Here is a 14402-nt window from a genome sequence, read left to right as displayed (position 1 = left end):
AGAGATTGAAGAAAAACTAAAAAAACATGAAAAGTAAAAAAATGATTGAAAAAGAAGATCCATATCCTTTTTTTTTTTTTTTTTTTTTAGCTTTTTATTTACAAAACATGCATGGATAATTTTTCAACATTGACCCTTGCAAAACCTTCTGTTCCAAATTTTCCCCTTCTTCCCCCTATCCTCTCCCCTATATGGCAGGTATTCTAATACATATTAAAATATATGTTAAATCCAATATATGTATACATATCCATACAGTTATCTTGCTGTGCAAGAAAAATCGGATCTAGAAAGAAAAAAAAAACCTGAAAAGGAAAACAAAAATGCAAGCAAACAACATAGGAAGAGTGAAAATGCTATGTTATGTTCCACACTCATTTCCCATAATTCTCTCTCTGGGTCTAGATGACTCTCTTCATCACTGAACAATTGAAACTAGTCTGAATCAATTAATTTTTGAAGAGAGCCACGTCCATCAGAAATGATCATTGTATATAACCTTGTTGCTGTGTGTAATGATCTCTTGGTTCTTGTCATTTCACTCAGCATCAGTTCATGTAAGTCTCCCAGGCCTTTCTGAAATCATCCTGTTGGTCATTTCTTACAGAACAATAATATTCCATAATGTTCATATACTACAATTTATTTAGCCATTCTCCAATTGATGGGCATCTACTCAGTTTCCAGTTTCTTGCCACTACAAAGAGGGCTGGTCCAAACATTTTTGCACATGGGAGTCCCTTTCCCTCCTTTAAAATCTCTTTGGGGTATAAGCCCAGTAGAAATACTGCTGGGTCAAAGGGTATGCACAATTTAATAACTTCTTGGGCAGTTCCAAATTGCTCTCCAGAATGGTTGGAGAAGATCCAGAATCTTAAGAAAGAAAAGGACTCCTTGAAAACTAGAATTGAGCAAGAGGAAGCCAATACAGTTATATGAGATCAAGAAATAATAAAATGGAAATGTAAAAAATGAAAAAATAGAAGAGAATGTGAGATATCTCATTAAAAAGCAACTGATCTAGAGAGCAGATCAAGAAGAAAAAAATGTAAGATAATAGGACTACATGAAAACTATATTAAAAAAAAAAGAATCTTGATATGATGAGAACTAATTAAAGAAAATTTTCCTGAAAGTAGAAAATTTACCCTTTACCATCTGAAAGAGATCATCCTACAAGGAAAACCTGCAAAAAACATCATAGTCAAATTTTGAAACTTCCACAACTAGGAGAAAATATTATGAGCAACAAGAAAAAAAAACCAATTCAAATATTGTAGAGTCACAATTAGATTCACATAAGATCTCATAGCGGCTATATTAAAAGACCACAGATCGTGGAACAATATGTATTGAAGAGCAAAAGAACTAGAGTTGTAGATGAAAATATTATGCCCACAAAGTTGGGCATAATTTTGAATGAAAAAGGACATTCAATGAATTGCCAGACTTTCAGGATTTAGTTGCAAAAAATCCTGAATTTAATAGAAAATTTGACATGTGGGATTCAAGGGAAATATAAGATCAACATCAAAGACTAATTTCAAGGGACTTAGCAAGGACAAATTATTTATGTTTTATACATGAAGATGTAAACATCTAATGTCTAAGATTGTCATCAGTAATTGAGTAGTTCAAAAGAAAGATTAGGGTTGAGCTGAGTATAATGATTCTGAAAAGCAAAACCATATAGGGAAAGGTAAGAACTAATCTTACACAAATGAAGTGTAAGAGAAAGAAGTAACACAGAGGAATTAGATGGGGGAGGAGGGCTGATAGTTCTAGAACCATATTTACATCAGGGGTGGGTTAAGGAGGAAATTATATGTATATATGTAGAAGGGCTAATAAATTTATAAATTTATAAAGAAATGAGAGGGAGGGGGATAGGATAAAGTCAGGTATAAAATGTGTAGATTAACAGGAATGGTATAAGGTGTGTAGATTAACAGGAATAGGGTAAAGAGGAGGAAAAGGATGGTGAATGAGGACAAGGGAGGGACTCTGGTGGGGGGTAGATTAAGTAATAGTAAGACAAGGTAATGGGTAGAAGCAAAGTAGAGGAATCAACAGGGATAGGAAGTAAGGTTATAAATAAATGATGCAAACATAGTAACAATGATCAGGAATAGAATTTATTAGGAAAAAAAGCAGGGGTAGTAATCATATCAGATGAAGTTAAAGTCAAAATTGATTGAATCAAAAGAGAAGTAGGGAAACCATATATCAGCCATATTAATCAATATTCTTTTAGACTATTTAAAGTAACTAGCTAGCAGAAGGTTGGAATATTGCTGTGGTGTAGGAATGATGAGTTGATGGATTTACAAAAATATGGAAAGACTTGGATAATGTTATCTACCTTCAGAGAAACAGAACAAACATAGTACAGCCTTACACAGATGTCGATGTGTATTTATATGTATGAATATAGATATCTCTCTATATATGTTTTTTGTGTGTATATAGATATATAAACATAGCCACACTTAATTGTAGCCTGCTTGGGGGAAGTGAGGGGAGGAGAAAAGGGAGAAAAGAATAAAGTAAATAAAAGAAAACCTACAAGGAAAGCAAAGGTGGCAACACTGAACAAAATGTGCAGTATTTATGATATCGGTTTTCTTGAAATGGAAATGTCTTTATCTCATTCTGAATCTTTTCATGTGCTTATGGCAAGGCTTTTTTTTTTTTTTTGTATTCAAATTTTAAATAAATATATTTTTTTAAAAAATGGTAAAGAAAGGAAGCCCACAGATGATAACCACATCCCTCACTTTTTCTTTTCTTTTCTTTTCTTTTCTTTTCTTTCTTTCTTTCTTTCTTTCTTTTTTTTTTTTTTGACAAATTTGGGTCACTTTAATCCTTCCTGCCTAAAGGTTAATTGCAGAAGTAGAATCATTGTTCTGAGTCCATCTATTTAAAAAAAAAGAAGAAATGTAAATAAAAAACCTGATTTGGAGTCAAATTGTGCCCTACCAAGGGAAATGTGAAGCAGACAATAAAGAAAATAACCTTGATGTTATATTCCTTCAGGGTTAATGTATGAATCATTGTTAGTAGCTTCAATTCAGTCTTTATATGCTCCACTCAAAAGGGGATGAGGGTTACCCATAGCCTTAACAGGCTGCAAGAGGGGAAATTATGTACTGGGTGAAGTTCATACAGAGTTCACTGCTGTAGAAGCAATATTCTTAACAAATTCACCTGATTCCATCTATAGTAAAGCACTTTGGAAAAAAAAATGGGTGAAACAAGTGAGTTCCTACATTGTTCCATACTCAAAGACATGTACTTTAACAATTTTCTTTTTAGACTCTTGGGGAAATGGCAAATATTTTATTAGGTGATTTATTTGCAATATAAAACTCTGTTAATGTAGTAGTTCTGATTTTAACATGTCATTAAAGTGTGCATTTTTAACCATTCAAAGTTTTTTAAGCACTTATGTACCATTCCTTTAACTATATCTACTATAATCAAATATTATTTTTATTTTTCAATCAGCAAAATTTATTTTCTCTCCTTTCCACTTCAAAAACTGAAAAAAAGAAGTCAATAGACTTATCTTCTACTTTTCAGAAATACAAAATCAGTTGGCTTCATCAGCAAAGGGTGATCCCCAAATAGTTGCTGATTGAAGAAGTGGCTTCATATTCTAAATAGAAGAGTACCCTCTTGATTTCAAATTGTGGAAACCCAAGGGCCATAGGAGCTAAATTGTGGAGGCAGTTTTCTTTTTATTAATGAGGGAGGATTTTCCAACTTAAAAGGCATTCTTTCTTGTAAAAAAGAGAAACCACCGTAATTGATCTCCAAAGTGGGAGAGGCTAGAATGTAGAAGACCAGATAATGCCTCTCCTCAGGAGGAGGAATGTTAGGATTTTTACAAGGTACTAAGTCAGTGGAATTGATAAGAGACAATAGTTATCTAATTTAGCATGGTATAGTATGATTGATCTGATCCTACAAGGAGATGTTATGGGCCAGAACTTGAAACAAGGTACTAAGTGGAACTGATGAGACAATGGTTAAATCTAGTTTAGCATTGATTTAATCCTACAACAAATAATGGTTTCCTAGTGATATAATGATTGGTGTGTACTCAGTGTGGGATATATAAGGAGGAGGTCTCAGGGCCAGGAAGGACAAGCCCACTAGAATAGAAGCCCACTAGAAGTTCTGAGCCTCAGCCAGGATTCAGTCGAGGAGATTCACAAGCCAGAGAAGGCAGCTTAAGCTCTCGGAACCAAGACTACAGAAGGCCTCCAGAAAACTAGCCGAGCCCCAAGTAAAGGAGACAAGACTTTAAAGGAGACAATAAAGGATTTGGACTTTACCTTCTGGCTGCATTTGGGGTGATTACACTGAACTGAAACTAAGGCTGCTCCCAGAAGCCCCCCAGGAAACCTGCTTCCAGAGAATATTATATTTTAAAGAAGAATATTACAGAAGAACTCAGGAATGAGGTTGGATCAGAGGTTTGCTGGCAAATGTTTAAAAATTGGATCTCTGGGGGGAAATGTGTGACATATAAGTTTAATTGAATTGTTATTTTTTTCATCATTTTCTCAAGTCTAGATAATCAACAACAAAAAAATAACCAAGCTCCTAAAGCACTTGCCAATCTTTGAGGTGTAAATGTTCACATAGAAAAGTTAAGAATTAGTTCTGGTTCAAGATGTCTTTAATATACTGTTAAGATACATACTCATACAGGAGTCCCATTCTAATTAATGCCATAATAAAAGACCTAGATATCTCAATTAAATCAATCAATCAAATACAATCAAAAGTGTGAAGTATATGTGAATAAGTCCTTAATCAATTTGAAGGTTTTTTTTAGCACTCTAGTAAGTTGAGGAAAGGCAGCTTCAAGGAACAAGTCCACATGGTAGAGTGGAATGCTGCTCTCTATAGACTCCACAAGGACACTCATTCTTAGAGCCTAGTAGGGAGCTCCACTGAAGGTGGACTTCATGAAGACTATGAAAGGTGACAAGAACCAGTAACCAGAAGTTATACTTTCTACATTTGTGGCTCACTACCTTTGTACTGTAAGTTTATGCCTATTCTCCTTATGATTCTATATATATATGTGGAAGCGTAAGCCCTAGTGACTGAGGGATAATAGGAATCACATCAAAAGAGTGAAGGATTATCTTGTATGAAGGATAACAAAGAGGATAGTGTCATGGTTTTGCAGAACACATGGTGGGAAGAAAGAAAATTGGACATTCTAAAAAGGGCTGTGATGATACACTTTGAAAGCCATCCTGGATCCTGAAGACAATAGGGAGCCACTGGAGTTTATTGAATGGGAGGTGATATGGTCTCAGTGCTTCAAGAAGATTGATTTTCCAGCTAACTGGAAGATGGATTGGAATGGGGAGAGACTTAAGGGAATGGGACCAACCAGCAAACTCCCAGGAATGATATGATGAGAGCCCATGTTAAAGGGGAGAAGTGATAAGACAACTTGACAACTAATTGGTTGTGGAGGGTTAGAGTGAAGAGCTGAGGATGATAGATTGTGAGCCTGGTTGATTGGAAGGGTAATGGTACCCTTGATAGTAATGGGAAAGTTAGGAAAGAGGAAAGGGTTTTAGGGAAAAGATTTTTAGATGTGTTGGGTTTAAGGTGTCTATGGAACATCTAGTTTGAAATATCTTATAGGTAGTTGGAGATATGAGACTAGAGAAGTTATGGCAGATGAATATATTTGAAACTCATCTGCAAAGAGATGAGAGATGAAACCTTGAAAGCAGATGTGATCACCAAGTGAACTAAGATAGAGGGAGAATAGAAGAAATGGAGGGGATACCCATCAGTTAAGGAATAGTTGAATAAATTTTGGTATGTGATTGTGGAAGAATATTTTTGTATAAGAAATGATGAGCAGGATGCTCCCAGAGGAACCTGGAAAGTCCTCTGAACTCAGGCAAAATAAGATATAGTATGTACAAAATAATAGCCATGTTGTAGCATCATCAGCTGTGAATGACTTTGCTATTCTAAGAAATACAATCATCCACGACTACTTTGAGGAACTTATGATGAAAAATGCTTTCCATATCCGGAGAAAGAACTGATTATGTCAGAACACAGACTGAAGCATACTTTTTACTTGAGGGTTTTTTTAGGGGGGGTGGCTGGACATCTGTGTTTTCTTTTGCAACATGATTTTTGTGGAAATGTTTTGCATAACTTTACAAGTGCCTTTTCAATGAGGGTGGGGCTGGAGAGGAAGGGAGAAAACCTGGAACTCAAAGTTTTAAAAACAAATGAAAAAAATTGTTTTACATGTAACTGGGAAAAGTAAAAATATTAAAACACACATACAAAGCAAAATAAATAAAAACAAAAGACTCTGTCTCAGTTTCTTAATCAGCAAAATGGGGATAATTGTAATACCTATCTTACAGGACTGGTGTGAAGATCAATAAGATATTTTATCTAAAAGTGTTTAACACAATACCTGGCATATAGTAGATGCTATATAAATGCTTCTTCACTTTCCTTCCCTTCCTTTCTCCATCTACAAACTCTTCTTTCTCTATCCAGTTCCAAATAATTATTTATCTGTGCAAATGTCTTCTTCTTCTTCTTCTATTTATTTAAAATAACTTTTTATCGACATAACCCATGCCAGGGTAATTTTTTACAACATTATCCCTTGCACTCACTTCTGTTCCGATTTGTCCCCACCCTCCCTCCACCCCTTCCCCCAGATGGCAAGCAGTCATATACATGTTAAATAGGTTACAGTATATCCTAGATACAATATATGTGTGCAGAACCAAACAGTTCTCTTGTTGCTCAGGGAGAATTAGATTCAGAAGGTAAAAATAACCTGGGAAGAAGAACAAAAATGCAAACAGTTTACATTCATTTCCTAGTGTTCTTTCTTTGGGTGTAGCTGCTTCTGTCCATCCTTGATCAATTGAAACTGAGTTAGATCTTCTCTTTGTCGAAGAAATCCACTTCCATCAGAATACATCCTCATACAGTGTCGTTGTTGAGTTATATAATGATCTCCTGGTTCTGCTCATTTCACTCAGCATCAGTTCATGCAAGTCTCTCCAAGCCTCTCTGTATTCATCCTGCTGGTCGTTTCTTACAGAACAATAATATTCCATAACAGTCATATACCACAATTTACTCAACCGTTCTCCAACTGATGGGCATCCATTCATTTTCCGTTTCTAGCCACTACAAACAGGGCTGCCACAAACATTTTGGCACATACAGATCCTTTTCCCTTCTTTAGTATCTCTTTGGGGTATAAGCCCAGTAGTAGGCACTGCTGGATCAAAGGGTATGCAGTTTGGTAACTTTTTGGGCATAGTTCCAAGTCACTCTCCAGAATGGCTGGATGTGTTCACAATTCCACCAAGAATGTATCAATGTCCCTGTTTTCCCACATCCCCTCCAACATTCCACATTATCTTTCCCTGTCATTGTAGCCAGTCTGATAGGTGTGTAATGGACTCAGAGTTGTCTTAATTTTGTGCAAATGTCTTTTGAAGATCCACTTTCAGAGAGAGATGAGGATTTAATTCTATGTATGTTTGCAGAAACACTAGAGGGCTAAGCTAGTTAATAATGTCTCATCTCCATATACTGCTACTGACAATAAATGTTATTTATCTTTTTAGACATAAATCCTTATTTGAGAATTGACTCTAAACATTTCTTTGATGCTTAAAGACATTTGATTAAGTTTTCACTCATTTCCTTTAATCTATTCTAAATAGAAGAACTTCTGGGAAATCTATGAGTTTTGGCCTTAGTATAGTCCATGACCTAATTATAATATTTTTTTAAAAATTACTCTTTCAGACTCCTTTTGTAACCAAAAGTAAAGATGTTGAGACACTTAAAACACTGAATTCAGACTGACAGAGGACAGAGAAAAATCACAACTGCTTTAAGATCTGTGAACAGAAGACGTCAAAATGCTGAGTCTTATTTGGAAAGTGACCAGGAATTCCCAGAACCAATTATAGAGATGAAGATGAGACTACCAAAGAGAACTAAAACAGCAGTTTAGGGGAAAAAAAAAACCTAAGTCTTATTTATACTTCTTCTTGGTGAAGAAGACAACTAAGAATTACCATTTTTTTCTATTTCAATGGCTTTTGCATTTTAGAGAAGAAAAATGATTTAATTGTTTTTGTACTTTTATTGATAAAAGTTATTTGCATTTTAAAAATTCATGATTATATTGTCTCATACCCCATATACTTAGAAATTTTAATTTTAGTTCTAGGATAGCAGAGTATTTCCTTTCTGTAGTTTGACTTACAACTTATTTAAAAAATAGACAAAGTCAATTAATTTTTATCAGTTTTTTTTAAATGAAAAGAAAAATGTACTGATTTGGGAGAAATTGAATTATTTTGAGTATCTCTACTCTTTTTTCTACCGAGCTCTCACTTCCCTCATCTAGTCTTCACACAGCTGTCAAAATAATCTAAGTTTATAGGTGTGACCACATTTTCCTGTCTTAATCTTTGTTTTTCTCCCAAGATTTTGTCACTTACTAATACAGTGTAGTGCAGTAGATGGTACGCTGGACTAGAGTGACCTGGGTTGGAAAATCTATCTCAAACATTGAGTGTCATAGATTGACATGTCATATAACTCTCCATTAAAGTCTTTTAAAGCCTGCTTCCTAATTACCTTTCCAGTCTTATGTATAACTCCTCTTAGTGTACTTGTCAGTCCAGCCAGATTGCTCTCATTTCTGTTCCTTGCACATGAACCACCATCTTATGATCTCCCATACCTATGGATTTGTATGTGTCTGGAAACAATTTCCTCCTTAATTCTGATACTTTAGACTCCCTAATTACCTTCAAGACTAAGTCAAGCATCATCTTTTACAAAAAGTCTCTTCTGATGCCTCTAACTAGTAGTGTCTTTCCCTCTCCTCAAATTATATTACATTTATTTTGTATACATATACAAGTATAAATATAACATGTATGTATGTATATAAATGCCATCTCCCCAGTTAGAATAGTGAGATCTTTCAGCATAGGGACTATCTGTTTTTGTATTTCTATCCCTGGTGCCTAACACAGAGTCTGGCATAAAGCAAATGCTTAATGTGCATCATTTTATTAGTAGTTTATTATTCATTGTTATATATCATCTTTATTATATGTGATTATGTAATAATATATGATATGCTATATAAATAATACATATTTTATTATTTACTACAGTGCTTATTTTTCTATAATATATAGTCCTTAGACCTTCATCATGAAATTAAGCTTTTATCATTTTTGTTGTTAAATATATCTTTGACCAACAATACATTTTTCTAAGTTGAGACTTTAGGATAGCGCATATATTTTCTTTTATTTAAAATTTTTTTAAATTTATTTTTATATGCATTTAAAATCCTTCCCTCTAACTACTCAAATCAAGAGCAACCAATAAACAACTAACATAAAATTTTGATCCTAAACATGTGTAGTCCAACAAAAGAAATTTCTATATTGGCCATATCCCAAAATTTATGTATCTTCTGCCTTTTAACTTCATCTCCTTTCTGGAAGGAGGTGTTAGTCTTCTGGACTTGTTGGTTATCATAATATATTGATAAGAGTCCTTAAGCCTTTTAAAGCTGTTTCTCTCTATAATGATAGTTGTATAAGTTGTTGCCCACTTCTGCTCACCTCACTTTGCATCATTTCCTAGAGGTCTTTCTATTTTTCTCTTAAACTGTCCATTTCACTATTTCTTTTGGCACACTGATATTCCATTATTCCATATATTCCAGAATTTGTTTGTTCCTCAATAGGACCTGATACTAGAGAACAGAATCAAGAGCACAAACCAGAATTTATTTTCCAGAGACAAATTTGGGGCACTTAGGTGGGGCAGTAGATAGTGTTCTGAGTCTGATCTTGGAAGACTTGGGTCAAAATTCAATCTCATGCACTCACCAGCTGGGTGACCCAGGACAAGTCCATATAACCTGTTTTCCTCAGTTTCTTTGCTACAATAGAACCACCCTCCTGGGGTTGTGAATATTAAATGAAATACTAATGTAAAAGTGCTTCATACAGTGCCTAGCAACATAGTAATTGCTATATTGATGTTAGTTGTTGTTATTATAATTACCTCTCACCTTCTTAGACTCTTCTCTACCTCTCCTTAGCTCTGTCTCCTCTTATTTTCCTTTTGCACTTTTAATATTTCTGTACTGAATTCTATGTCTGCCTCTGTGTTCTGTTCAACCTTCCTTTATCTGATGGATACCAAAGTGAGGTCCCCCAGATTCTTGTTTCCCCAAGCTTCCATCCCTTTCCTCCATCATATTTTTTATCTTATGTACCTCTTATTATGTGATCATGATTTCTCCCCTTTAATATAGTTTAGTCTCCTTTCCATTCCATTTTGCCTTTTAAGACTATGAAAAGAGAACAAAATCACATACACCTCTCTGTGATTTTAAACGCTCTCTGACCCTTAAAAATATCAGAGTTCTGGGAACACATTTATTATCTATTTCTCTCATTAACATGTAATCAACGGTTCCTCCCACATTCCCTTCCAATTAAACAAATGTATGTCCCCTTTTCTCTTTTCTTTTGGCACCTATGTTTCCATTTCAAAAAGACTGTTCAGTTTTAGTCTTTCCATCAGGAATACTTGGAAATTCTCCATTCCATTAAAAACCCATTCCTACTTATGGAATATTGTTTTATAAGAAACAATCAATAGGATGATTTCAGAGAGGTTTGGAGAGATTTACATGAACTGATGCTAAGTGAAGTGAGCAGAACCAGGAGATTATTATACACAGCAACAAGAGTATGTGACAATTAACTCTGATGGACATGGCTCTTTTCAACAGTCAGTGAGGTCAGGTCAGGTCAATTCAGGTCAATTCCAGTAGAGTGTGATGGAGAAAGCCATCTACAATGCAAAGAGAGGATTGTGGGGACGTAGGGTGGATCACAACATAGTATTTTCACTCTTTTTGTTGTTGTTTGCGTTTTGTTTCCTTTCTCATTTATTTTCCTTTTTGATCTGATTTTTTCTTGTGCAGCATAATTGTGGAAATAAGTATAGAAGAATTGCACTTGTTTAACATATATTGGATTACTTGCCATCTAGGCTAGGCATAAAAAAATTTGGAATATAAGATTTTGCAAGGGTGAAACTTGAAAATTATCTATGCATATGTTTTGAAAATAAAAAGCTTTAATTTTTAAAAAATCCCCATTCCTTATTCTTAGAGTATTGTACGTACTTTAACTGGATAGAGTTTCTTTAATTGTAAGCTTTTATCTTTTGCCTTTTGAAATATTATATTTTAAGACCTTCTCTTCAAAATGATAGCTGTCAATTCTTACATGATTCTGGGGCTACTCTGTACTTCAATTCTTTCTTTTTGGATCCCAGAGGTAACCAGTAGAAGTATTTGAATTTTTACTTTATTTTTTGTTCCTTTTTTAAAAAATTATTCTTCCAAATACATGTAAAAACAATTCTTAATGTTCTTTTAATTTTTAAAAATTTTGAATTCCAAGTTCTCTCCCTCCCTCCCTTTCTTTTTCTCTTCCTGAAAAGGTAAGCAGTATAATATGGGTTATACATATGTAAGCAGACAAAATATTTATATTTTAGTCACTCTTTGTAAGAAAACTCCAGCCAAAAGAAACAAAGAAAATGAAAAATAGTATGCTTTAGTCTGTATTCATATTACATGAATTCATTCATATATCACAACTTTTGTCATTCCCCAATTGATGGACATCCCCATAATTTCCAATTCTTAGCCACCACAAAAACAAACAAAAAACAAAACAAAACAAACAAACAAAAAACAACCAGCTATTATAAATGCCATTGTACAAATAGGTCCTTCTCCCCCATTCCTTTTTATCTTTTTGAGATACAAATCTAATAGTGCTATTGCTGGATCCAAGGGTGTGCACAGTTTTATAGACTTTTGGACAAATTGCTCTCCAAAATGTTTGGATAAGTTAACAACTTTACTAATAGTGAATTTGTGTTCCAGTTTTTCTACATCCCCTCCAACATTTGTCATTTTCCTTTTTCATCTTAGCCAGTCTGATGGGTGTGAAATGGTACTTCAGAGTTGTTTTAATTTGCATTTCTCTAATCAATAATAATATAGATCACTTTTTAATATGACTATAGATAACTTTGATTTCTTTGTCTGAAAACTGCCTGTTCATATCACTTGACCATTTATCAGTTGGAAAATGACTTGTATTCTTGTAAATTTGACTCAGTTCTTTATTTGAGAAATGAAGCTTTTATCAGAGATTCTTACTGTAAAAAAAAGTTCCCATTTTCTTCTTTTTTTCTAATTTTGGTTGCATTGGTTTTATTTGTTTACAATGTTTTTAATTTATAAAGTTAAAATTTTTATTTTACATTTTGTAATGCTTTCTACCTTCTGTTTGGTTCTAAATTTTTCTCTTATCCATATATGTGAAGGTAAACTATTCCACGATTCCCCAAATGCTTATGGTATTGATCTTTATATCTAAATCATTTATCCATTTTGATCTTATTTTGGTATATGGTAGGAAATGTGGGTTTATACCTACTTTCTGTCAAACTATTTTCCAGTTTTCAAGACTAGTTTTTGCCTAATAGTGAATTTTCATTCCAAAAGCGTGGATCTTTGGGTTTATCAAACATTAATTACTATGGTCATTTATTGCAATGTATTGAGCACCTAATGTATTCTACTGATCCACTGCTTTATTTCTTAGCCAATATCAGATTGTTTTTATTACCACTTTATAACACAGATTGATATCTAATATGGCTAGACCACCTTTCCTTTATTATTTTTTATTGATTCTTTTGATATTTTTTATCTTTTGTTCTTCTAGATAAATTTTGTTATTACTTCTTCTGGCTCTATAAAATACTTTTTGTTTTATGGCACTGAATACATTGATTAATTTAAGTATGGCTATAATTTTATTATATGGCTCAGTTTACCCATGAACAATTATTTTTTTAATTGTTTAGATCTGACTTTATTTGTGTGAAAAATGTTTTGTAATTGTGCTCATACAGTTCCTGGATTTATATTCCAAGTATTTTATTTTATCTACAGTTATTTTTAATAGAATTTTTGTTTCCATTATCTATCCAAGCTCCATTCATTCCTATGTGCTATAATGTTTTTAATAGGAATTGGTGCTATGTTTTATTTTTCTACATCTATTGACATAATCATATGATTTTTGATGGTTTTGTTAGTAATCTTGTCAATTATGCTGATAATTTTCTTAATATTGAACCAGCCATGTATTCCTAGGATAAATCCAACCTGTTCATAATGTATAACCCTCATGATAATATTACTATACTTTTGCTAGTATTTCATTTAGAATTTGTGCATCAATATGCATAAGTAAAATTGGTTGATAGTTTTCTCTGTTTCTGCTCTTTTGGATTTAGAAATCAGCATCATATTTGTGTCATAAAAGGAATTTAGTAGAACTTCTTCACCAGCTTTTCCAAATAGTTCACATAGTGTTGGTATTAATTGTTTTTTAAATGTTGCATGGAATTTACTAATGAATTTACCTGACCCTGGGTTTTTTTAATTAGGGAGTTTATTGATGGCTTGTTCAATTTCTTTTTCTAAGATTAGGTTATTTAAGCGTGCCATTATTTCTGTTAATCTGGACTACTTAGATTTGTCAATAATAGAATTAGGAATTTACATAGACAGGTTCTATAGGTAGTTAGAAGTAATATTTATGAGGAGGGACAGGTGAAACATAAGAAAGAGAGATTGATAAACTGAGGATTTCTGTACTTCCTTTTCCTTTCTGCCAATTTTATTTTTAAGGGACTGTTTTGGTTGGTGATTTGTGGGGAGGAGGGGGTGCCTCCTTGGTGGCTTTCCTCTATTTGTGCCTTGCTGTAGGCTTGCCCTTGGGCTTGTGGCTTCACTACTGGCATGACCTGGGGGATGAGACCTTGATACTGGCTTGTACTTGGTTGGGGCCTCAGGGCACAAAGCCTTGTTTCTGGCCTCCTGGGGTGTGGCCTGTTGCTACCTACTCAGGCACCATCTAGGCTAAAACGTGCTCCCCTTTTACCCCAATGAAGCAGACCTTTCGCACTGACCCTTCAAACTGTCCTGGATTAGAAAATTTGCTTCACCAAATTTTTAGGAAAAATTGGTTTTGAGGCATTATTACAAGGTTGTTTGCAGGGGAATTTGGGAGGGCTCAGGCAAGTTCCTGTCTCATTTCACCATCATTGTGGCTCTTCTTTCCTTGATTTATGAATTTTAGGAAATATTCATTTATAACTTCTTGAAATACGATAGATTTTTTTGGGGTGGGGAAATTATGATTTTCAGAAGACTCAGCATT

The sequence above is a fragment of the Sarcophilus harrisii genome, chromosome 2 (assembly GCF_902635505.1).
Source record: "Sarcophilus harrisii chromosome 2, mSarHar1.11, whole genome shotgun sequence".
Classification (NCBI taxonomy): domain Eukaryota; kingdom Metazoa; phylum Chordata; class Mammalia; order Dasyuromorphia; family Dasyuridae; genus Sarcophilus; species Sarcophilus harrisii.
This window is presented reverse-complemented; position numbering follows the sequence as displayed.